The sequence below is a fragment of the Salvelinus alpinus genome, chromosome 33, assembly GCF_045679555.1.
Source record: "Salvelinus alpinus chromosome 33, SLU_Salpinus.1, whole genome shotgun sequence".
Lineage (NCBI taxonomy): Eukaryota > Metazoa > Chordata > Actinopteri > Salmoniformes > Salmonidae > Salvelinus > Salvelinus alpinus.
This window is the reverse complement of record NC_092118.1, coordinates 2771240-2797074: the sequence shown is the minus strand read 5'-3', so window position 1 is coordinate 2797074 and position 25835 is coordinate 2771240. Positions and strand designations below refer to the sequence as shown.

Below are 25835 nucleotides of genomic sequence, written 5' to 3'. Positions count from 1 at the left end.
CTCCAAAACCGCCATAAAAAAGCCAGACTACGGTTTGCAACTGCACATGGGGACAAAGATTGTACTTTTTGGAGAAATGTCCTCTGGTCTGATGAAACAAAATTAGAACTGTTTGGCCATAATGACCATCGTTATGTTTGGAGGAAAAAGGGGGAGGCTTGCAAGCCGAAGAACACCATCCCAACAGTTGAAGCACGGAGTGGCAGCATCATGTTGTGGGGTTGCTTTTCTGCAGCAGGGACTGGTGCACTTCACAAAATAGAAGGCATCATGAGGTAGGAAAATTATGTGGATATAATGAAGCAACATCTCAAGACATCAGTCAGGAAGCTAAAGCTTGGTTGCAAATGGGTCTTCCAAATGGACAAGGACCCCAAGCATACTTCCAAAGTTGTGTCAAAATGGCTTAAGGACAAAAAAGTCAAGGTATTGGAGTGGCCATCACAAAGCCCTGACCTCAATCCTATAGAAAATGTGTGGGCAGAACTGAAAAAGCATGTGCGAGCAAGGAGGCCTTACAAACCTGACTCAGTTACTCCAGCTCTGTCAGGAGGAATGGGCCAAAATTCACCCAACTTATTGTAGGAAGCTTGTGGAGGCTACCCAAATCGTTTGACCCAAGTTAAATAATATAAAGGCAATGCTACCTAATACTAATTGAGTGCATGTAAACTTCTGACCCACTGGGAATGTGATGAAAGAACTAAAAGCTGAAATAAATCATTCTCTCTACTATTATTCGGACATTTCACATTCTTAAAATAAATTGGTCATCCTAACTGACCTAAAACAGGGAATTCTTACTAGGATTAAATGTCAGGAATTGTGAAAAACTGAGTTTAAATGTATTTGGCTAAGGTGTATGTAAAGTTCCGACTTCAACTGTAGTTACTAAATTATATAAAATACGATACTGTATATATCCTCCTGGCAGAGGAAACCAGGTTTTTGACTAAAATGTCTTGGTACTTGTTAAAGTTCATGTTATGTGGCTGAGAGTTTCCTTTTGTGTGGGTGGAGATTATACTTTTTCTGAAACTTCTACTTCTAACAAGTATGACCACAGAAGTTAATCACGCAGCTCAACAAATTCAAATTATGAGAGATTTTACTTTTGGGTTAACAGACATTAACCCATGTCGCAAAGATTACGCAAAGGTAAACTTTCAAAATGTTCTGGAAAATGAAAATAAGCATGTCTCATTAGACAAATCCAGGTAGTCCCTCCCTGTTTCAAATGAACACATTGACCTTGTCCAGTGTGCAAAGCATCATGAAATCAGCAGATTATCAGGTGTTTTGTAGTCCAATGGTCAACCCACTGTCCAAAAACTGGGTCTCCATTTAAGGTTGTGGGTCTTCCAGCAGGACAACGACCCCAAACACCCATCAAAAACCACCCAGGGATGATTAAGAGCGTTCTGGGGGCCAGCAAAGAGTCCAGATCTGAATCACATCCAAAATCTATGTCAAGATCTGAAAACAACAGTTGGTGGATGGCACCCCTCAAATATTGCTTAAGAGTGGGCCAAACTGTCTAAAGAAAGGTGCAGCAAGCTTATTGATTGCTACAAGAAGCTTTGTACAGTATATATCAGGGGCGTAGGCAATACATTCTTATTAAAAAAAGAATCCTCGGCACCCCCACCCAGGCCAACCCACCAACACATTTTTGGCTACGCACCCGGTATACATAATACAATACAAAATGTTTGTACCCTTTTTTTTTTAAGTATCTGTCACCAACATTAGGGTCTAAGTAGTTTCTTTCAATTGACTGATTTCCTTATTTGAACTGTAACTCAGTAAAAAGTTGTAAATTGTTCCATGTTTCATTTATTTTGTTCAGTGGAGTTCAGATAAGAGATGTGCTGGTATCAGTCGTATTCCCCTCACACACCCCCAGTGCAGCGACGTGGAGATGGCTCCTGTGTTTCTGTGTTTTGCTAATAAACAGTGTGTGTGTATATGAGAAGGGCGTAGAGGGGTCGGATTGTGAGTCACGCTGTCAGACTTGAAGGGATAGTCCCAACGCATCATGGGAGAAAAAGGGAGGCGTAAACTCTCCTTCCAAACATTTCTCTTCCTCTCCGTCTCTCTCCCTCCCCCTCCCTCTCTTTCAGGTGAGGCAGTGTCCCTTGAAATTGGGCTCTAAATTAAGAGGTTGGGGTACGTTGCAAGAGCGTTTTAACAACGACCTGGTCCTGAGAAAAGGATAGACCAGGACTAAAACAGTCAGCCAGTCAGTAGATAGGGACTTTGGTTCTGGAGTGGAAAAGATTGGGTTACTGTTGGGCAGGGGAGACGACGAATGTAGACCCGAACACATCGTCGAATCACGAGAGAATCACCACCATCTTTTAAGTTCATGCATGGGCCATGAGATGGTGGCAATTGCAGTCGGAGTGAGTTGTAAATTAGAGCTGGCTTCTTGTTTGTCTCCCTCCCTTTCTTATCTTCTCCCCTCTTTCTGCTGAAAGGTTGTCTTCATTTGAATAATAATCTCTTTGAATTATTATGCAGCAGACCAAAGCCATCTCGCTCGCTCTCTCCCTCCCTTTCTCTGCGCCTCTCTACTACACCTCTCCTCATCTTCCTCCTTTCCTTGTCTCAAAGAGGTTCTGGCCCTAGCCCATTTCCTGACATTTGGTATGCACAGATCTGAAAGGACTGGATTGATGTAAGCAATATGGGGATTGTTCCATTTTGCCCTCTCTGAGGCCATATTGCTTTCGCCTATCCACCTCATTACTGTTTGAATATCTGGATGAAAGCAATATGGCCTTATGGAGGGCAAGGGTGAGCTATCCCCATATTATTTACAGCAATATTTTTGTCTTTACAGATCTTTGAACAGGAAAGGGTAACAGTAAAGGAGCTAGGGGTTGAGGTGGAACCGAGCCAAACGAGAAGGAGTTAGGCCTATAGGAAGGGTTGCATGCTGGCTGGGAGAAAATGCCATTTGTCAGCAGTGGACATCAGTCAGAATGAAGCCAACAAGATGCAATAATGGAAAAATACCCGGGCTACTGTGCTATTTAGTGGAGCAGAACACAGGGCCACGCCAGGGTCAGACCTTCCCCTCAACACAGGGGCTTCTGAGTAGCAGAGGACGTGGAGAGTGCTCCACGATGAGTCATTGTAAATTGTTCTAATCGAAGTGTGGGAAGGAAAGAGGGTCATAAAATTACAATTAGTAACCCCCTCCCACTCTTCATAAATATGGTGATTAGTTATATTTTTGGTTGATCATTGCCTTGAAATATTTTGTCAAGGGTTGGCATGGTGCTGTAATGGCAGCATAGTCTGAGAGCTCCTGTAAATATTGTATATATTTAGTTGACTTAAGTGTTGTTGATTTTTTATTAGGTGTGCATGCAAAGTAATGCAGTACTCTAGATTTATTATGTACTCTAATAATTTGATTTTTTAAGTGTAGTTCAGATAAGAGATGTGCTGCTATCAGTAGTATTCCCCTCACACACACCCAGTTCAGTGACATGGATAGATGGCAGCATTCGCGCAAAACTGAAAACGCGAACCACCGCATTTAACAAATGGCAAGGTGCCTGGTAATATGGTTGAATACAAACAGTGTAGTTATTCCATCCGTAAAGCAATCAAACAGGCAAAACGTCAGTACAGAGACAAAGTGGAGTCACAATTCAACCGCTCAGACACGAGATGTATGTGGCAGGGTCTACAGACAATCACGGATTACAAAGAATAAACCAGCCACGTCGCGGACACCGGCGTCTTGCTCCCGGACAAGCTAAACACCTTCTTCGCCCACTTTGAGGATAACACAGTGCCACCGACGCAGCCCACTCCCAAGGACTGTGGGCTCTTGTTCTCCGTGGCCGAGGTGAGTGTGGCGTACAGCAGGTCAGCCACCAGGGGGAGACTCGTCGAGGCCTGGTAACAGATGGAGTATACATCACGAGGCGATGGCTCCATCTGCTGGACGTGCCAGGTATCGACGGGCTCTCCAGCCAGGACTGATTGGGGCTGATTGGGAGCTGGTGAGTAATCAAGGGCGGATTGCTCACCAGCTGTCAAGGCCCATAAAGCTGCCAGAAGGGTAGCACACAGAGAGAGTGGGGGAAGAAAGGACTCCCGTGTTATTGTTGACGTTTGCAGAGGTAATCTTCTGAGTTCAGTTTTGTGCCCGACAGGATACAGCCAGAACCAGAACCCAGAAGACGGTGTCCCGGAGAGGGTCTCATGGAGGAGACCTATCCTTTTCTTTTTGATCTATTATTTAAATAAACACCCCTGAAACTGAGCTAATCCTTCTCTGTCCGTGACTAATATGGGTAAACGTCTTGACCAAACCCCCTGGTCTGCCACAAGTGGTGAAGAATGCGGGCACGTCTGATAACGTGGTCAGACCAGGATTGACGTTTACACAGTATCAGCATGGACGAGTTGATAGCTCAGTTCGTCCGGGCCCAACAAGCACAACAGGCGGTTCAGGAACGAACGCTGGAGGAACAGCGACTACAAAACGTCCGCCTCGTTGAGGAAGTCAGGAAGCTGCAAGGAGGAGCGTCTCCTGGGTCATATCCCAACCAGTTTTAAATCAAGCTAACGGAAGATGATGACGTCGAAACATACCTCTGTACGTTTGAACGGACAGCTCTACGGGAAGGATGGCCAAGGCCGAAGTGGGCCAGTCTGTTGGCCCCGTTCCTCTCGGGGAATGCCCAAAAGGCGTATTGGGACCTGAACGACGAACAGGCGGCTAATTACGACGGATTCAAACGGGAGATACTCAGCCGCTATGGGTACAGCCTGGCCCAACGCTTCCACGACTGGAGGTTCGTAGCCGATGCATCCCCCCGAGCACAGATGAGCGACCTACTGCGCCTCATCAGGGCATGGCTCCTAACCGACCTATCCACCCTCTCCATCCTCGACAAAGTGGTCCTGGATCGCTTCTTACGGGCGCTACCTTACGACATGAAGAGGGCAGTGAGTCTATGCGCGCACCAGACCTTGGAGGGCCTCCTGGAAGCAGTGGAGACGCATCATAACATGCAGGCCCTGCTGAGTGGGAGATGGGACGAATCGGCGACCCGTCCAAGGGGACGGAAGGACAGCCCCACCGCGGTGTACCGCGAATCGACAGTCGGCAGGGCCAAAGGACCGCAAACCCGTGGAGAAACGGCTGGGGTAGGGCCGACCCGTCCCCGATGACCCTAGGTAGATGGAGACCAAAGGAGGTGTTTTCAGTGTGGCGCTCGGGGGCACATTGCCTGGAATTGCCTGGCTCGAGAGGAGTCGATGCCATCAGCTAGCCCCGGCGGCGAGGTGGGTAATGCCGTGAACTATGTCACCTCCTGTTGGGCGCACCCCAAATCAACTGCACCCATGGTCCTGGTGAAGGTGGACGGACACGACACAGAAGCGCTATTGGACTCCGGAAGTATGGTTACACTCGTAACAACGAGCCTGCTGATCCAGGAGACCGAAAGGGGTAGGGAGATGTCCATTTCCTGTGTTCACGGTGACACAAAGTAGTATCCCACCGTATGGACCAACATCATGACACCACAAGGGAGCTGCCAGATTACGGTGGGTGCAGTGCCAGAGTTGCCGGTACCTCTCCTAGTAGGACGGGATTGTCCGCTGTTCGCGGCCCTATGGGGGCACGAGTTGAGGAAGAAGGTACGAGCCGGCCGAAGAAGAGAGCGGGGACGACCAATAGCCTGTGCGGCCCAGAAGCAACCGGTTAACCAGCAGGTGTCTCCGGCTCCGGAGTCGGAGTCAGAGAGGGCGCCGGAACCCGAACCCCTGGAGGAGGAGTCCAGCCTCCCCCTCCTCGATTTCGAGGGGCCAGTCGAGACCCCCGCTGGGGGCCAACTGAGGGGACAATTCGGGACGGCCCAGTGAGAGGATCTGATTTTGAAAGCTGCCGCCGCCCAAGTGATAGCGGTGGATGGACAGCTACTTCCGGGGGTGAGTGACTGGCGATACCCCCATTTTCAAATTAATAATAACCTTTTGTATCAGGGGGGAACTTCGAGAGGTAACAGATGTTGCGGAAGGTCATCGAGCAGGACGGGAAGAACTGGGACCAGCTACTACCCCAGCTAATGTTCTCAATCCGAGAAGTACCCCAATCCTCCACTGGGTTTTCCCCATTTGAACTCTACGGGAGGAGGCCACGTGGCCTACTGGACCTCGCCAAAGAGGTGTGGGAAGCCGAACCGACCCCCTTACGCAGCATGGTAGAGCACGTGGAGACGATGCGGGAGCGGATGACAGCCATATGGCCAGTCGTGAGGGAATATATGGAGAAAGCCCAACGCGCCCAAGCCCAGGTCTACAATCGGGGAGCCCAGCCCCGAGAATTCCAGGTCGGAGACAGGGTGTTGGTATTGATCCCCACGGCCGAAAGTAAGTTCCTGGCAACATGGCACGGGCCATACGAGGTGATCGAGAAGCTGGGACCTGTCAATTACCGTGTACGACAACCGGGGAGACGGAAACCTCAACAGATTTACCACGTGAACCTGTTGAAGAGGTGGCACGAGCGGACAGCCTTGGCCGTGTTATGGTTGGGACCCAGGACGCCAACGGAACCACTGGTGGTCCCGAGCATTGAGGACTTCGACCCGGCCCAGAAGCAAGAGCTCAGGGAGCTTGTCGATCGGAACACGGCGGTGTTCTCCGAGAAGCCGGGCCACACGACCCTCATTGAACACCATATCTGTACCCGGCCCGGGGAAATGGTAAGAAAGAGGCCGTATCCGATTCCGGAGGCACGACGGAAGGCCGTGAAACAAGAAGTGGAGGCTATGCTGAGGATGGGGGACATTGAAGAGTCCCACAGCGCATGGTGCAGCCCCATCGTGTTGGTGCCCGAACCGGAGGGTAGCCTCCGCTTCTTTAATGATTTCCGGGGTGTGAACGACATACGCGTATTCGACACCTACCCCATGCCGAGGGTGGACGAGCTCATCGACCGATTGGGAAAGGCTCGGTACATCAGCACCCTTGACCTGATCAAAGGATATTGGCAGGTACCATTGGCAGCCTCCTCCCGGGAGAAGACGGCGTTTTCGACACAGACGGGTTGTATCAGCACCGGGTGCTCCCGTTCGGTCTCCACGGAGCCCCGCCCACATTCCAACGGCTGATGAACAGAGTGCTTCGACCCCACCAGCAGTACGCAGCAGCATATCTGCATGATATCATCATCCACAGCCAAGGTTGGGAAGAGCACCTGACGCGCCTCCAGGCGGTGCTGAACGCGCTCAGACAAGCCGGGTTGACCGCAAACCTGACCGTTTTGTGCCCGATAGGATACAGCCAGACCCGGAACCCAGAAGACGGTGTCCCGGAGAGGGTCTCATGGAGGAGACCTATCCTTTTCTTTTTGAAATATTATTTAAACAAACTTGAAACTGAGCTAATCCTTCTCTGTCCGTGTCTGATATGGGTAAACGTCTTGACCAAACCCACTGGTCTGCCACATGAGTAAGACATTTGAGTGTTAACCCTTGCAAGGCTGCCGGCCAAGACGGCACCCCTAGCCGCGTCCTCAGAGCAGGCGCAGACCAGCTGGCTGGAGTGTTTACGGACATATTCAGTCACTCCCTATCCCAGTCTGCTGTACCCACTTGCTTCAAGATGTCCGCCATGGTTCCTGTACCCAAGAAGGCACACATAACTGAACTAAATGATTATAGTACTCACTTCTACTTGATTTTGCAGGCGAAAACCTGAGGAAATCCAACCCGGAAGTGCCTTTTATTTGGAAGAATCCCTGTTCCGTTGCCTACCCCTCCTCCATTTAAAGGGGTATCAACCAGATTCATTTTCCAATGGCTTCCTGAGGCTGTGACCAGGCTTTAGACATAGTTTCAAGCTTTTATTTTGAAAAATTAGCAAGATTTTTCAAAACGCGTCAGGTGTCCTTTGATTAGTTCCTGCGTGTGAGAGATGTAGCTCGACATTTTCTTTCTCTGTAGTATTGAATGGGTTACCATCCGGTTGAAATATTATCGATTATGTATGAACAACCTGAGGATTGATTATAAAGAAAGTTTGCCATGTTTCTACGAACATTACGGATACTTTTTGGAATTTTCGTCTGCCTTTCAGGACCGGATGAGCCTGTGGTTTTCTGAACATAATGCGCAAACCAAATGGCGGTTTTTGGTTATAAAACTAATCTTTATCAAACAAAAAGAACATTTATTGTGTAACTGGGAGTCTCGTGAGTGCAAACATCCGAAGATTATCAAAGGTAAGCGATTAATTTTATTTTGTGTGGAAAAAAATATTCTGATTGGTTGGGCTTGGCTCCCCAGTGGCTGTGCCCACCCATGGCTGTGCCCCTACCCAGTTATGTGAAATCCATAGATTAGGGCCTAATGAATTTATTTTAATTGACTGATTTTGTTATATGAACTGTAGCTCAGTAAAAAAATGTTTTTGCATTTATTATTTTATTCAGTATATATTTAGTGTTTAATGTGTTTTATATTTTATTATACAGGGTGCATTTGGAAAAGAGACTTCGTTCTCAATATGTATTGCATGTCAAAATGAAGGTTAAATAAAAACTATATATACAGTGGGGAGAACAAGTATTTGATACACTGCCGATTTTGCAGGTTTTCCTACTTACAAAGCATGTAGAGGTCTGTAATTTTTATCATAGGTACACTTCAACTATGAGAGACGGAATCTAAAACAAAAATCCAGAAAATCACATTGTATGATTTTTAAGTAATTAATTTGCATTTTATTGCATGACATAAGTATTTGATACATCAGAAAAGCAGAACTTAATATTTGGTACAGAAACCTTTGTTTGCAATTACAGAGATCATACGTTTCCTGTAGTTCTTGACTAGGTTTGCACACACTGCAGCAGGGATTTTGGCCCACTCCTCCCTACAGATCTTCTCCAGATCCTTCAGGTTTTGGGGCTGTCGCTGGGCAATACGGACTTTCAGCTCCCTCCAAAGATTTTCTATTGGGTTCAGGTCTGGAGACTGGCTAGGCCACTCCAGGACCTTGAGATGCTTCTTACGGAGCCACTCCTTAGTTGCCATGGCTGTGTGCTTCGTGTCGTTGTCATGCTGGAAGACCCAGCCACGACCCATCTTCAATGCTCTTACTGAGGGAAGGAGGTTGTTGGCCAAGATCTCGCGATACATGGCCCCATCCATCCTCCCCTCAATACGGTGCAGTCGTCCTGTCCCCTTTGCAGAAAAGCATCCCCAAAGAATGATGTTTCCACCTCCATGCTTCACGGTTGGGATGGTGTTCTTGGGGTTGTACTCATACTTCTTCTTCCTCCAAACACGGCGAGTGGAGTTAGACCAAAAAGCTCTATTTTTGTCTCATCAGACCACATGACCTTCTCCCATTCCTCCTCTGGATCATCCAGATGGTCATTGGCAAACTTCAGACAGGCCTGGACATGCACTGGCTTAAGCAGGGGGACCTTGCGTGCGCTGCAGGATTTTAATCCATGACGGCGTAGTGTGTTACTAATGGTTTTCTTTGAGACTGTGGTCCCAGCTCTCTTCAGGTCATTGACCAGGTCCTGCCGTGTAGTTCTGGGCTGATCCCTCACCTTCCTCATGATCATTGATGCCCCACGAGGTGAAATCTTGCATGGAGCCCCAGACCGAGGGTGATTGACCGTCATCTTGAACTTCTTCCATTTTCTAATAATTGCGCCAACAGTTGTTTCCTTCTCACCAAGCTGCTTGCCTATTGTCCTGTAGCCCATCCCAGCCTTGTGCAGGTCTACAATTTTATCCCTGATGTCCTTACACAGCTCTCTGGTCTTGGCCATTGTGGAGAGGTTGGAGTCTGTTTGATTGAGTGTGTGGACAGGTGTCTTTTATACAGGTAACGAGTTCAAACAGGTGCAGTTAATACAGGTAATGAGTGGAGAACAGGAGGGCTTCTTAAAGAAAAACTAACAGGTCTGTGAGAGCCGGAATTCTTACTGGTTGGTAGGTGATCAAATACTTATGTCATGCAATAAAATGCAAATTAATTATTTAAAAATCATACAATGTGATTTTCTGGATTTTTGTTTTAGATTCCGTCTCTCACAGTTGAAGTGTACCTATGATAAAAATGACAGACCTCTACATGCTTTGTAAGTAGGAAAACCTGCAAAATCGGCAGTGTATCAAATACTTGTTCTCCCCACTGTATTTATATATATTTCAACTCAATTAGAACAAGAACTTCCCAAATGAATCAATTGTGCTCTTTAAGTTGCGTTCGTCCTAACTACTAAATAAATAAACAGTTCTTTACATTTCAAAGTTTTATTTCCAATTAATAATTGTATAGTGAAGATTTCAAAAGGGAGCATTGTGCTCCCATCTGCTTCTTACTCATCCTTGAGCTTCTCTGCCAGCTCCTAAACCAGCAGGGCTTAAAGGTACAGTGAACTAACCAACAGACCAGTTTAACTACCACGACATTCTCAGTAACTGTTACGTAAACGTTTCACATGTGGTTGTTCATCTACCTTAGTTGAATGCGCTGACTGAAGTCAGTCTCTGCTAAATTACCAAAATGTAAACATACAAATGTGTGGTTGCAAAGCATGGTGGGTATTATTCTAATGAGCGCTGCCCACCCAAAAATAATTTTGTGGGGAACAAACTAAATTTGGTCAGTTAACTTCTATATGAATGAATCTGGTGCATATCAAGTTCCACCGAGTTAAGTAATTCTACAAGAGACAATTACATTCTGCCATAAAACATGTTGTGTAATGTTAACCAAATATGATCAAGAAAAACTTAAGGGCAAAAAATATTTTGTGTTGTTTAGAGCCAGTATTATTTTTTCCTAGTCAGTTAGAATGCCTGAAGCTTTAACAGTACAGCTGTGTGTGTGTTTGTGTGAGAAAGAGAGAGCTGTGAGCTGTGAGCAAGTGTTAAACTTCAAGAACATTGATGAGAGGGAGTAGGCCTACTTGAACACTGGGAGCGAAACTAGTTAGCTGTATTTTACAGTTAGTTACTTTTGTGTTGTTTAAGGCGAAAATGCCATCAAAACAAAATGTGGTGTTCCCATTCCTTACAATCAAAGCCTCTAACTCAATGCACTGCATTATCAATGAAAACATCTTTCTTTTGGGCCATATTTGAGCATTGATTAATTGCGATTAACTAATGATATTAACCCCTTACACTCGTGGGAATTGGCCTATATGGATAGGGCTACATTTAAATGTTTCTTACAGGAGAAATATGGAAACCATATGCATAAGCATGGTAGCAATTAAAAGGGAACAGTTTGGAGATTATGGAAAAAGTATTAGACTAAAGATGAGGACAACAATTCACCTGACAAGACTGAATCCAAACATTACACTTTTTATTTTATGTGTACTTTACATTTACTATACTTTTCTTTTTTGTTGAAAACAAAATCTAAAAATACTCTGGATACATTCAGTAACATGACAAGAATATTAGTGAAAAAATTTGGGGTAGGTGCAATATGAGACAAAGAAAATGACAAGGGTTTGAGTGAGAGGTCTAACTGGTGTTTCCAAGTAGCCAAACACCTCTCCAAAGAGTGCACAGTTCCTACGTAATTTCAATTCACTTTTATGACTCAAAGAAGAGTCTTCAACTATGAGGTGCTTTTTTTTTTTTGCTCTCTGAAATGTGCTGTATAAATAAAGCTTGATTTGATAACCTAAAGTTGGTTAAGGTCAATTCAACTACCACACCCAACTACCTCATCCCAATATTGCTATTTATCGTCTTGCTCTTTTGCACCCCAGTATCTCTACTTGCACATCATCATCTGCACATCTATCACTCCAGTGTTAATGCTACATTGTAATTATTATGCCTCTATGGCCTATTTCTTGCCTTACCTCGCTAATCTTCTACATTTGCACACACTGTACATAGATGTTTCTATTGTGTTATTGACTGTGCGTTTGTTTATGTGCAACTCTGTGCTGTTTTTGTCGCACTGCTTTGCTTTATCTTGGCCAGTTCGCAGTTGTAAATGAGAACTTGTTCTCAACTGGCCTACCTGGTTAAATGAAGGTGAAACAAATAAAAGAAATACAAAATAATGTTCAGTTTGTGTGTGTGGATGTGCATATGTTGGTGTTTTCAACTGTGTGTCTCTGATGTGCATATGTTGGTGTTTTCAACTGTGTGTCTCTGTGTGAGTGTGTATGTGTCACCATGTGTGTATGTGCCTATGCATGTGTGAGTGACTGACGGTCAGTCCGACTGGGCGACAGGATGACTGATTACTGCTGTCCTCTACTTGGGCAGGTGAGACTCCTATTACTGATAATGAGGCTAGAGAGGAGAGGCTGCCATTAATTTGTCTCCACAGATCTAACGCACACAGTCAGTGTGTTCGTGTGTTCGTGTGTGCGCCCACCCACAATTGTTGAACTCTCCCCAAATAAACTCTGGTGCCCTCCAAAGTGGACGTCTAGGCAAACTTTGCACACTTCAAGACAAATCCTTGTAAAATACGATTTAAAAAACACTGTCAAATCTACAGATCACAACCGTTAAGCCAAAGTCTTCTTTTTGCTTCATAAGTTATGAAAAGTGCCTTTTCCTCAATTCAATTACAGTTTAAGTCGGAAGTTTACATACACCTTAGCCAAATACATTTAAACTCAGTTTTTCACAATTCCTGACATTTAATTGTCTTAGGTCAGTTAGGATCACCACTTTATTTTAAGAATGTGAAATGTCAGAATAATAGTAGAGAGAATTATTTCTTTCAGCTTTTATTTCTTTCATCACATTCCCAGTGGGTCAGAAGTCTACATACACTCAATTAGTATTTGGTAGCATTGCCTTTAAATTGTTTAACTTGAGTCAAACGTTTTGGGTAGCCTTCCACAAGCTTCCCATAATAAGTTGGGTGAATTTTGGCCCATTCTTCCTGACTGAGCTGGAGTAACTGAGTAATGATGCCATCTATTTTGTGAAGTGCACTAGACCCTCCTGCAGCAAAGCACCCCCACAACATGATGCTGCCACCCCCGTGCTTCACGGATGGGATGGTGTTCTTCGGCTTGCAAGCCCACCCCCTTTTTCCTCCAAACATAACGATGGTCATTATGGCCAAACAGTTCTATTTTTGTTTCATCAGACCAGGGGACATTTCTCCAAAAAGTACGATCTTTGACCACAAGTGCAGTTGCAAACCGAAGTCTCGCTTTTTATTGGTGGTTTTGGAGCAGTGGCTTCTTCCTTGCTGAGCGGCCTTTCATGTTATGTGGTCCCGTGTGGCTCAGTTGGTAGAGCATGGCGCTTGCAACGCCAGGGTTGTGGGTTCATTCCCCACGGGGGGACCAGGATGAATATGTATGAACTTTCCAATTTGTAAGTCGCTCTGGATAAGAGCGTCTGCTAAATGACTTAAATGTAAATGTTATGTCGATATAGGACTCGTTTTACTGTGGATATAGATACTTTTGTACCTGTTTCCTGGAATTTTCCAAGCTGTTTAAAGGCACAGTCAACTTAGTGTATGTAAACTTCTTACCCACTGGAATTGTGATACAGTGAATTATAAGTGAAATAATCTGTCTGTAAACAATTGTTGGAAAAATTACTTGTGTCATGCACAAAGTAGATGTCCTAACCGAGTTGCCAAAACTATACTTTGTTAACAAGAAATTTGTGGAGTGGTTGAAAAACAAGTTTTAATGACTCCAACCTAAGTGTATATAAACTTCTGACTTCAACTGTACCTACCGCCTTCCAGAGAGAAAAAATGTATTTTATGAAAGCCTTCTTTCCAAATCAAGCTCACCCTTCTTCATTTTCTATTCACCGTTATTTGATAATCACTTCCCAGTGACCTAGGCCAACCAATGGAATTAGGCTTTGCGCTCACATTGATGAGACCTCAATGTGGATTTCCATATTAATACTTCAGCCCCGAAAGTTTCTCTCCAGTACCATTTCACTACACCTAAAGCCTGAGGGTTCAAGGCTACAAAACTGATTCTAAAAGCCAACTTCACTCATGAGAGTCCCACCCCCCCTCTCATCATAAACAGTCACCTAGACCCATCAGACCTCATTGATCTCTAGGTGACAATCTTTATTTAGCTTCTCAGTAATTCAGCCCCTCCTCCCCCCAGTCAGAAGTCTCTTAACTCTGGCTTCATCCCAAATGGAACCTTGTTCCCTACATAGTGCACTACTTCTGATCAAAGCCTTGTGGCCACTGGTAAAAATTAGTGCACTATATATGAAATAGTGTGCCATTTGGGACACAGCCTTTGTGAGAGACAGAAGAAAGAGTAGAACAGAGAGAGGAACAGATCAATGCTTTGAGTTATGAAACAACAGTGGCACAGCTAAAGGCCATCTCTCAAACAAAACCCTGGCTAGGTAGACAGGCGACTTGTTTCACAAAATGAACCCCGCCTCCACCCCACCCCCATTAATCACCAGCCCGAGTGATCCCCCTATTGTCTAGTCTGAAAGTGGGAGACTGCCAGAAGTTCGGACATTTTCTGATGGAACTTGTCGCTTCTCCCTCGGGGTAGAGAGACTTTACTGGATGGATCACTTTACATCACCCTGTTAACTCGTAGAGTGTGTATTACTGAGTAGAGTTCACCTAGGGCCAATATTTTCAATCAAACACTACGAGTAGTAGCATATGACAATTGTTCTCTTAACATAAAGGAGGCTTTCTTTGCCATTTTTGTCCAAATGTTGTGATTATCTCAGAGATAAAACATATTTCTCCATGGTGAGTCAAATATTTGTAAAAAGTACTCCAAGTCAAACTGAAGTAAAACTGTGTTATGTGCCTTTAATATTCTCTGATTACTTCAAGAGTAAAAAGAAGCGGTCGTGTTCTCCAGAAGTGTCTAGTTTGAGTGATGTCCCACCCCTTTGGCTGGTTGGCAGAGGTATGACCCATATTCCCTGTCCCTTGTTGGAGGCATTAGGAGGCTCAGGGTACCTAGCTGGCACTGCTCTCCTTTTTCTACCCCTGTGCTCTTTGTGTGTGTGTGTGTGTGTGTGTGTGTGTGTGTGTGTGTGTGTGTGTGTGTGTGTGTGTGTGTGTGTGTGTGTGTGTGTGTGTGTGTGTGTGTGTGTGTGTGTGTGTGTGTGTGTGTGTGTATACTCTGTGTGCTGGACAGCGCTGGGGGGCATAGGGGGCCAGTTTAGTGATATATTACAACGTTCACAGCCTGACACCTTGGCATGGGGATCAGCATAGTCCTAGGTTCTGCCAAAATCACTCTAGTCTATGAGTAAAGCCACTACACAAAGTCATCAAAGTCAAGCCCCACACCCAGGCATTTGTTCAGATGTACAGTGCTACACACTGGTGGTTGGCTAATATGGCAAATTGATAAGTTAGTAATATTGGTAGCCTATAGATGAATCAAAGTCATGATGGCAAGAACAACTTCCTGAGGTATTAAAATAAGTGATTTATATCACTCTGTCGGTAAATACTTGCATCAGATCACATCTATAAAAGGACTGGTATTCTGATTAAAATCCATTGATGACAACTTGAAGACAGACCTTGTTGAGACTAAACCGCTGTAAGACATGGGGCTACATCAGTCTCTTGCTGTCGGGACTCAGACTTACTTCTACTTACCGCCAACAAGGTCGCAGACTCAATTAATTTACGACTCGGCGAGGGCTGTCATTTCTCCACTTTACACAGGCAGATCCTAGGGCAGTGTTTTGGGGCCCTGCACTCTTTGAGAAATGTCCACAGTCGCTGCGGTGATGAGGAGTGACAGAAGGATTCTCAGACTTATTAGCGTTCTGCGAGCCGGTGTCATGAGAGATTCGCGTCACGCTGTGAAATTCTATTTCCCCTGGTAACGGCGGTGAGCATCCGTGCCGGTGCGAACCGCAATGCTCTGTTCTGTGACCCCCCCCTCCGTGTGACCCCGGGTGTTCGGGGAAGGCTGGGGTGGGACGTGAGTGAGGACAGATACGGCCTGCTCATGAATTAAGGATGACTTCAGCGGTGTCCAACTTTCAACCCCTACGTCCGTATCGCCGGCGAGGATCTGGCTGACGAATGGGCATCAGTGCTCAGAGCGACTCCAAGTAACTCTGCTTCCCTGGTTAAGTATTCAGGAGGGGACATGGCCGGGGCTAATTCTATACATGCCATGTTTAAAATAGTCACAGCTGCTACTACTGATGGGGAGGTTTCTATAATGTATGTTGAGATATTGTTCAAATTTTTCAGGGTTTGGGGAATTTCCATTTAAATTCAAGCCGATTCAGGAAATATTTAGAAAAATATACAGTATCTCTGGAATGTCCATCACATTTAAAAAAATAAAAAATAAAAATAATAATGAGTGCGAACAGTGAACTGACCATCCATTCTGAGATGATGATGCCCACCTTCACAAACGGGCAATTTGACCTCCTCTATCCTGCCCTTTATCAGAGTGACCCTGTCCTGCAGCTGGTTCGACCTGAAAGGAAATGAGGCATTAAAAGAAAAAACATGTTATCTTTCCTGTTCAAAACATTTGTATTGCAATAATGAAACAAGACACTATGCGATAGTCCAAAATTACAGCCAGAGAGATAAATGAAAAAGTACATTATTAAGATAAGGAAAATTTAATCCAAAAATAGCAAATGAAATGTTAAATAACATAAGTGTTGAGTGATGCTTTCAGCAAATAGGCCAAAACCATGGATCAGGCACAGAGTTCTACTCAACATCAGTGGTACTTGTACACTTGCATTCAACTCTAGAATAGAATAGTTGTAATCATGGTAACAAATCAATAGCTGTACTATGGTCTCCTAACAAACACACGGCTTTTGTGTAATATTCTAAGGTTAGGACTTTAAAGGATGAGCTATTCTTATTAAGTGGTCTATTATCTCTCACAAGTGTTAAAACAAAGTCCCCGTAGTTGAGGCACAGCAAACAGTGAATTTGTTCCGTCATATACCCAACCTACTACTCTAACATTGGTCAAAAGCTAAGCCATTTTGGTAAGTAGGACAAATATGTTCGTCCCCTATGGCCTTTTCACACAGAGGTTTGTGTGTTAACAAACACCCAACCTGACCTCTCTCTGTGTGTGTGTGTGTGTGTGTGTGTGTGTGTGTGTGTGTGTGTGTGTGTGTGTGTGTGTGTGTGTGTGTGTGTGTGTGTGTGTGTGTGTGTGTGTGTGTGTGTGTGTACAGATGCGGTGTGTGTATACACAATACATGCGAGTCCGTACTGATGTGGTGACTACGAGAGCGCACCCTGTTTAAATGATCCTTCCTTTTTTCTGACTGGCATCCCAGGGTATCAATCTCTGTGCATATTCCATTATCGTGACAGCTAATGTTACTGGGGACAGAATAATTACTCACAGCCCAAGAGTGCATTTCTGCAGCGCTGATCCTTATCTCCCGCTCGCTCTCTCGCTCGCTATCACATTCTCCCAGAATCACTCTCTAACGTTCTCTCTACCTCCCTTCCTTTTTCTCCCTCCCTTCAGGAGTGGGAAACACTGTAATCTCATTATTGGGGTAATTTAGAGGACAATGTCAGGACACTGGGGGAGGGGAGTGGTGGGTGGGGTGGGGTGTAAAGGGGCCTTGAGAGGTAGAAAGAGATATAATGACCAAAAGAAAGAGAGCGAAAGAGAGAGCGTGTGTATGTGTTAGAGAGAGACCGACATAGATAGACATTCTTCCAGACATTCTGGTTGCTTGCTTATTAATCCTGCACCCCTTGTGGGTTAAAGACACACGTCTCATCATCCTAAATCCATCTGTATCGGAGTAGCAGGATTATGCCACAACTCCCCCGGGGGTACAGGGCTCTACAGCGAATCTATTTAACTCGCATAGGCACCTACATGTTTTGCTGTGAGACCTGGATTTTTTGCACCTAGAATAATGTTGGATTCTAGCTTTATTACCTCAAATATTTGTAATTGTGCTTCTAAATTTCTTTGTGTGCGCCTACATTTTTCAACTTAGGTGCACACGTGCTCCTTATAAATAAAGCGGAGTTGATTCCCCAATGTCCTACAGCCCCCCAAAAAAATCTATGTTATATACACTCAATGGCTAGTTTATTAGGTACACCACCCTGTTCACAAAAATGGTTCGGTCCAACAGACAGGCCACTGAGTGTATAGTTAAGGTATTTTCTAATTTTATTGACAAATGTAGGATAGTAATGTAGATTGGGAGATCGATGAGAGGTATAAAGCAGAGAATGTGAGTTGAGGAATGGGGGATGGAATCGTTGCCTCCAGTGACAAATGTGGTCTGGGGGCGGCAACACTACAACTAGACCAGCCAACGGCACAGTTCGATAGCATTTTGAGTGGAACATTCCTTTAAAAACCAATATGGTTCACTCTTCAAATCTCCATCAGGGTGCCGTCCCTAAAGTATTCCTATCTGTGAGCATGGCTTTCAGTGCAGCTGGTTGAAGAATTAAACAACAGTCTAGCTCTTCATGCAACACTCGACTAATCAGACAATTCATCTTAGATTATCTGTATAATAAAATGCCTTGTAATCCATCAAGAATCTCCCATTTTTCAAAGGCACTGACTGTAACTTAACTCATCCTGTTTTCTAATTTAAACATATGAGCGCGAGATTCCTGTCTGGCGTACAGCAACCATTTTAATTAGAGCCCGAACGATATTATCAGTTCACAAACATTATCGGTCGATATTGGCCTTTTAAAGCTATATCGGTATCAGCCGATAACCGATATTCAATAAATAGGATGGAAAAAGGAAATCTAATGCTTATCTGAACACTTATCTGAACCATAATCATGATGTGTCATTATTGTCACAATGTATGAAATCAACATTGGAAGCATAGTTATTGGATATTTGCTCTTTTGGATGGCAATTTATTAGAATTCAGTGTTGAAAAATGTAATTTTGGGCCTCCCGGGTGGCCCAGTGGTCTAGGGCACTGCATCGCAGTGCTAGCTGCGCCACCAGAGTCTCTGGGTTCGCGCCCGGGCTCTGTCGCAGCCGGCCGCGACCGGGAGGTCCGTGGGGCGACGCACAATTGGCATAGCGTCGCCCGGGTTAGGGAGGGTTTGGCCCGAGGGGGCCAGGTGCACGGTGTTTCCTCCGACACATTGGTCCGGGTTGGAGGCGCGCTGTGTTAAGAAGCAGTGCGGCTTGGTTGGGTTGTGCTTCGGAAGACGCATGGCTTTCGACCTTCGTCTCTCCCGAGCCCGTACGGGAGTTGTAGCGATGAGACAAGATAGTAATTACTAGCGATTGGATACCACGGAAATTGGGGAGAAAAGGGGATAAAATTTAAATATAAATAAATAAATAAAAATTTAATTTTAAAATATTTCATTATATATACAGTGGGGAGAACAAATATTTGATACACTCCCGATTTTGCAGGTTTTCCTACTTACAAAGCATGTAGAGGTCTGTAATTTTTATTATAGGTACACTTCAACTGTGAGAGACGGAATCTAAAACAAAAATCCAGAAAATCACATTGTATGATTTTTAAGTAATTAATTAGCATTTTATTGCATGACATAAGTATTTGATCTCCTGACTGGCTGGCGGCTCTAGCGGCTCCTGACTGACGGACGGCTCTAGCGGCTCCTGACTGACGGACGGCTCTAGCGGCTCCTGACTGACGGACGGCTCTGACGGCTCGGGACAGACGGGCGGCTCTGACGGCTCGGGACAGACGGGCGGCTCGGGACAGACGGGCGGCTCTGACGGCTCGGGACAGACGGGCGGCTCTGACGGCTCGGGACAGACGGGCGGCTCAGATGGCGCTGGGCATACGGATGGCTCAGATTGCACTGGGCAGACGGATGGCTCAGATTGCACTGGGCAGACGGATGGCTCAGATGGCGCTGGGCAGACGGATGGCTCAGATGGCGCTGAGCAGGCAGGCAGCTCAGATGGCGCTGGGTAGGCAGGCAGCTCAGACGGCGCTGGGCAGGCAGGCAGCTCAGATGGCGCTGGGCAGGCAGGCAGCTCAGATGGCGCTGGGCAGGCAGGCAGCTCAGACGGCGCTGGGCAGACGGGCAGCTCTGACCTGCTGAGGCGCACAGTAGGCCTGGTGCGTGGTGCCGGAACTGGTGGTACCGGACTGGAGACACACACCTCAGGGCGAGTGCGGGGAGAAGGAACAGTGCGTACAGGGCTCTGGAGACGCACAGGAGGCTTGGTGCGTGGTGCCGGAACTGGAGAGCTGGTGCACTGAGCTGGCACAGGACGTGCAGGGCTAGGAAGGCGCACAGGAGGCCTGGTGCGTGAGGCTGGCACAGTCTTCACCAGACGGCTAGCCCGCACCTCAGGACGAGTATGGAGAGCTGACTCAGGTGACATCAAATCCCCGACATGCTCCGTCGGGCGGATGTCGTGCCTCATGCACCAAACCAGCAAATCCCTCATTTCTCTCTCCTCCAATTTCCCCATTAGATCCTTCACAGTCTCTACTTCGCTCACCTCCAATACCGCCCTCACCGGCTCTGGTTCCATCCTTGGCTCCTTACGGTAAGCAGGGGGAGTTGGCTCAAGTCTCCTACTTGACCCAGCTACACCCCCTTTATCCCCCCCCCCCCCCAAGAAATGTTTGGGGGAGCCTCTCGGGCTTCCAGCCGCTCTGCCTTGCTAGCGCCTCATAATGCCGCCTCTCTGCTTTTGCTGCCTCCAGCTCTGCTTTGGGGCGGCGACATTCCTCTGGCTCTGCCCAGGGTCCTTTTCCGTCCAGCTCGTCCTCCCATGTCCATTCCTGAACTCGCTGCTGCTGCTGCTGCTGCTGCCCGTAGCCACGCTGCTTGGTCCGAGTTTGGTGGATGGTTCTGTAATGGCAGCCTTCCCTCTCTTCACGAGAAGAGAAGGTGTAGCAAGGATCGGACCAACACGCAGCGTAGCCAGTGCTCAACATGTTTAATACGAAACTGTGAACACTTACAAATAACAAAATAATAAATGTGGCAAACCGATACAGTCCTAGCTGGTGCAGAGAAAACACAGAGCCAGGAAACAACCACCCACAAACCCCAACACAAAACAAGCCACCTATATATGATTCCCAATCAGAGACAACACAAAACACCTGCCTCTGATTGAGAACCATATTAGGCCAAACATAGAAACAGACAAACTAGACACACAACATAGAATGCCCACCCAGCTCACGTCCTGACCAACACTAAAACAAGCAAAACACACAAGAACTATGGTCAGAACGTGACAAACACAGTAAATCGACAGTCATTTAAATGTTGTTATTTTAAAGTAGTTTTTTTTAACATCCATTCAAAATATAATACTCCATACTTTCATTGTCAATTCATTATCTTATAGCCTACTTTCAGTAAAGAATAAGGTAAGCCTTTGTTTTTTAAAACTTTTTTAAGGAAAGAATAAATATTTGCTTGTGTGTCTGACATACTGTACGCTGGTGGCTTTGATTAAAGGGTGCTTTTACAGCGGTGTGCGTGTGTGAGTTAGCCTATTCTCTCTATATGCCTACATGTCCATTCAAAAAATGTTCCTAAAGTAGCCCGTCTGGACTCCATCTCTTTATTTAGACTCAAATGCTCCTGTCATGATTTAATCTTGTAAACCGCCTCTTCAAGTAGCTTAGGCTACATTATTTCATTAAGACGTCCTCTCTTTGAAGAAAATGTGTCAACGCCACTGCTATCGAAAGACCTCAGCATCATGGTTTGTGACGTCATACAAATATTTCGGGAAAAGTGGGAGAAAAACCATTGGACTTCATTTGAATGGTTTTGTGTGTACAAATGGGATCTGCATTTTAAAAAAATGTGCAGAAAAGCCAACAGACAAGGTAAGCATATATCTTTATTTTCACTCCATTTTTGGGGAGGCAGGTAGCCTAGTGGTTAGAGCGTTGAGCAAGTAACCGAAAGGTTCCCAGGGGGCTGAAAACATGATTGTCGATTAAGGCAGCCCTCCGCACCTCTCAGATTCAGAGGTGTTGGGTTAAATGCAGAGGACACATTTCAGTTGAAGGCATTCAACTGACTAGGTATCCCCCTGTATTTATTTAACTAGGCAAGTCAGTTAAGAACAAATTCTTACTTACAATGATGGCCTACCCCGGCCAAACCCTAACGACGCTGGGCCAATTGTGCGCCTCCCTATGGGACTCCCAATCACGGCCGGTTGTGATACAGCCTGGAATCGAACTCGAGTCTATAATGAGGCCTCTAGCACTGAGATGCAGTGCCTTAGACCGCTGCACCAGTCGGGAGCCTAATGTTGTGTCCATTAATGTTGTGTCAATACAAAAACGCAACAGATCCTTTCCAGACTGGCATTTCTTAATTTGTTGAATATTTATTAGTAATAACCTGAATAATAATAATAAATGATAATAACGAAGTGTAATGGTTTGTTTCATGTAGGTTTTTTATTGAAAGCATATCCATGTAAACTTGTGTACAAACAGAATTGTGACCTCCCCTTTTTTGACCCCCCTGAACAGCTATGTTGGTGACCGTGTACATTGGCCTGGCCAATTACCGTAAACCTCAAATTCCAAGACCGTCACAGCCCTAATCGGTCGGGCTCAATTTTTAATTACATATCCTTATATTCAGGGATGCAAACTGTTGAGGGACCAAAAAGGTGACACTTTTTTTTTGCACTGAAACAAAAAACAAAAAAATCCCTGCGATGGGGAAATGCAGGTTTTAACTAATTAAACAACAAAGAATGTGATCTACATGATCAGTCTGTGTGTAAAATAAAGTGTGAACCTAACTCAAAGCTAAAACATGTAAGGAAAGCAATCCAATGTTATTTGTTGCCTAGACTTTACTGCAAATGACACTCAAGTCTTGAGAGAAAACAATACACTAATATTGCAGTTAGCCATGACAGCCTTTATAATAGAACGCTTGTGACCACACATATCTAAATATTGCACTTGGGTAAAAAACATCTTAAAGTTTAAATAGAACGAAACAAACAGGAATTCTATTTTGCTCTATTATAGTGGCCATTATAGTAGACATCGATCAAGTGCACAAGGCTACATGTGTGCAAAAATAACGTTCACCAAGTAAAAAATGTAATAACCCCCCCTCACTCACACGTGTTACTATCAAGTTCAACACAACAAAAGCAATCTCTTTGGGCTACACATTATTACATTGTACACTTTCTGCCTGTGGACATCTGTTCTACAATGTGCCAGCAGAGCATAATACCCTTTGTTGGCATAATTTTTCTCTTTCAGGCAGACAGTACACCTGGCATACCCCTTTTTATACACTGACTGAAAAAGGGAGAAAGTATGTGGTGTTTCTTTCACCTCTATGGTGGCATCCAGCTTAAGCCAGGCCCAGCTCCAGCTCCACTTCAACCCTGACTCCACTTGTTTAACAAGCAACACCTCATTTTCACATAATTCTCTCATTCTGAAAATTAACCACATTCTTTAGAGGGAAAATATCAGTTCACGGATAGTTTGTTAGCTAGTTAACATTTCACACAGATTGCCAGGGTCCAATAAGCAACTAACACGATGTAACTTGAGGAAAGGCAAGGAGTCGTAAACCAGTTAATACTATAGCGAATTGGTTAGGTTACTAAGGTTAGCTAGCTAACGTTACAACATCAGATGCGCTAACGTTAGCTGTCTATTAGCCAGCTAATTTTCACACTAAAAACTCAATTATTTGATCAGGTAAGTTTTCTAATGTTGCTCAACATTTCTCTGGCTAGCTAACGGAGAATTCAATCCAGTTGGCAAGATAGCATTAACTAACAATACTTGTTCCACCACACTTTTCACTCACCTCAAACTTTCCAAATGCCAGTTGTTTTTCAGTTATAGCTCATGAAGTACACTTCATCATCTTCTCACACCCGTCTCCATGGTCAGGCTTCTCACCTACCTGTTCGTTATCGTGCAAGCGCTGATGATGTAACTAGCAAATTGGTTGTCTTTTCTCTCTTCAGTCCCGTGCTGCATTCTGTTATGTGAACGATTGGCTGAGCCTTGGATACAACCAGTATTGCTCCAAACGCTCCCCTACCCAAAAAAATTATCATCGGATCTACAAGAAGGACGTAGGTCACCTATTTTGGATTCAAAAAGGCGAATTTCGCCGAAAAGGTGACAAGTTTACATCCCTGTACATTAACTTTTACGGTGGGGTAGTGACAGATACTACACACAGGCACTGTGATTACACACACAAACACGTCCACACACCAGATGAGCGGTTCTGAGGAAAAGAGTGGGTCTTGGGAGAAGAGGAAGGGGTTTTGAGGTGTGTGTATGTGTCAGTATAGGTGTGCATCTGGAGTACAATGTCATGTTCTCACATCTTTGTCCTGCCGCGCTGGGAGGCCTAGTGTGACACTGCCTGCATGCCAACACACACACCCCGACAGCGAATCAGTGGGCTGTAAAATTAAAAAGTCCCCTCTCTTGCAATCCCAATGTTTTGCTTATACGACACTCCCGTCCATAATGGTAATAACAACACAGACAATAATGGCCCCTAACTCAAAGCTACATTCAGGCATATGCCGATTGAGGACAGTGCCTGGTGGTCTAAGGGTGGTAAATGAGTTTGGTTTGGAAGCACTGTCCATTCATTGGTGGTGCTAGTGAAGAGCTGGTATAAAACGGGTGTAGGTGTTATAAAACACACAGCAGGTGAGTGTGTAGTAGCCCCTTACACTCGTACCTGTATGCGGGTTAAAAATGGCAGATTTGGGCACTGATAAATGCCTAAATTGGAATGCAGTGGCTGTACAGTAACATGCTATAAATGAAGTCAGCGCTCTGGCTCTGTGCTTCACAGCATTCTATGGGTTTTGACGAACAGACGATTTGAACCTGAGCACCTCGCACAATAAGAAGTTTCCCCCATCCCTCCTGCTAATTAAGCAACTTTTGCTCATGTTTTGTTGTCTGAGTAAGGGAAATGCTGTTAATTAAGAAAGAGGTTGCACCAGCAATAGTTTAGGGAGCAGCTGTGGAAGAGCCGAGAGGCAGGGGAGATCAGAGTCAGTCATGGTGTACTAAATTATGTGTGTTACGGGCCAGGCCGACTGACACCCGCTTTATTGAACTCAACCACCTGAAACAAATAAAAAGGTGGCTGGAGGTCACAGAGACCTCTACTGAGAGAGTCCATACTACACTGGGGAAGGGAGTGTGCTAGCCCACACGCTACTGGAGAGGGAAATGTGCTAGTCAACATACTACTAGGGAGGGAGTACACTTCCAATATACTTTCCAACTGAAAATATATTTCAAATGTGTTTGCTGAAGCAAAGACTCAAATGTGTTTCCTAACAAATCACAGCAATCATGTGAGTACAACATCAGAACCAAATTTGCTGTGAGAGAAAGCATTTTGATACTCTTGTTTTGTGGGTCTGTGGGTCCGTGGTGCCCCCCCCCCCCCCCCCCCGGATAATTTTATATTGGACAGAGAAGCTCAGTTCTGGTCACTTGTTAAATAGGACATTCTACTCCAAAATTATCATTTCTACATCCAGAAATGAGGCCAATTACATATTGGTAAAATAATTTGTTTACATTATTTTAACATATTGGACAATGCACCATAGCCCATATTATCAGGTATGATATTAGCAAGAAGCATTAACACCTACAGCCCAACTGATGCAGCATAGTGGCTAGAAATAGTCTGAAGCATGCTGTTGCCAATCTTTTAACTAGTTAGCATCCTACTGATGAATTTTATGTCCCAAAACTCTTGCATAAACACAGTGAATATAATGTAGCCCGACCTGTTAGGGTAACCCGCCACCCTGCCTGTACTTCTCACAAATCAAATCA

At 45.1% G+C, this 25835-nt stretch overlaps 1 pseudogene; it reads right to left on the bottom strand.

Moving 5' to 3' along the window:
* LOC139562842 (protein arginine N-methyltransferase 3-like) overlaps nucleotides 1–16753 on the bottom strand; it is an 89538-nt pseudogene extending 72785 nt beyond the window's left edge.
* Between the last annotated feature and the right edge of the window lie 9082 nt (nucleotides 16754–25835).